This window comes from Aplysia californica, unplaced genomic scaffold, assembly GCF_000002075.1.
Source record: "Aplysia californica isolate F4 #8 unplaced genomic scaffold, AplCal3.0 scaffold00348, whole genome shotgun sequence".
Lineage (NCBI taxonomy): Eukaryota > Metazoa > Mollusca > Gastropoda > Aplysiida > Aplysiidae > Aplysia > Aplysia californica.
Genome location: NW_004797618.1, coordinates 193,064 through 194,189, shown reverse-complemented (window position 1 = coordinate 194,189; position 1,126 = coordinate 193,064).

Below are 1,126 nucleotides of genomic sequence, written 5' to 3'. Positions count from 1 at the left end.
CCCCACCACGGCCTTCCGCCCCCTCAACTCGTATTGTGCTATGTAGAATTATCCTTTAAGTAATCACTACTTCAAACTAGAACAATCAACTATAATATGGACATTTAAATCAATTAAATATACCATATTAATACTTCATCCGTGCCAAGGCAGACCGACGTATATCTGCAAAAATTATTAATTTTTGTATTTTCGTTTAAATGAACGCCTATACCAGTTCTGCATCTTCTGTCAAAGGCATAAGGGTGTATCTGCACTACAAATAGGATATTTCCAATGGCAGCACGACGTAACTCAAAGTCATAAAAGTGCAGATACGACTGTTCTGCCCTGGCACGGCGCCTACCACTAGATGTTGTTAAGCAACCCTATCGCTGTTTTAACTGTTTATCCAATACTCAATTTTTTACAATAGCAGATCTCGACATAGACACTCTTAATCATTATTTTGAGCTAATTCTATTTTTTTCTTCTTCTATGACCCACTTTCAGCCATTCATTATATAGGCCTTTATATACATATATTATATAGTTTGGTGAGTTTGCGAGTCAACACCCAAATCACATTGTTAAAATGTAGGCCTACCACATTCATTAAAATGAATAAATAAATAATTAAATAAATAAATAGATAAGTATAGGTAAATAAGTAAATAATATTGACATCTGTGCGATAATATTTAGACCGAGCAAGCAATATATCAAACATGAGGGACTTTGCAGACCTGATATCACCCTTTACAGGAATGTGTGAGAGCTTAAAAAACAGAAAGCAGAAGAGATGGGGTGGGTTTTTTTGGTTTTTTGTTTGTTTGTTTGTTTGTTTGTTTGTTCAAAGATAGGCCCTCCTTCTTGCATATCCAACGCATGCTATCGTCTTCTCTCCCCTCACTCTTTTTGTGTTTGTTACTTTCTTGTAACACCACTAATCTTCGACACTTATACAGGCCCTCTTATAAATTATGACCCGATGTGTTGTAAGTGCTGTAAATACGCCTACAAAAACCAAAGGTACAATGTAATTCATTGGTACCAAATATATTCCATGCTTTGTTATCATTTTGTTTTTTCCTGTTGTTGTTTTGGGGTTTTGTGAGAGTGACTGTGAGTGTGTGTGTGTGTGTGT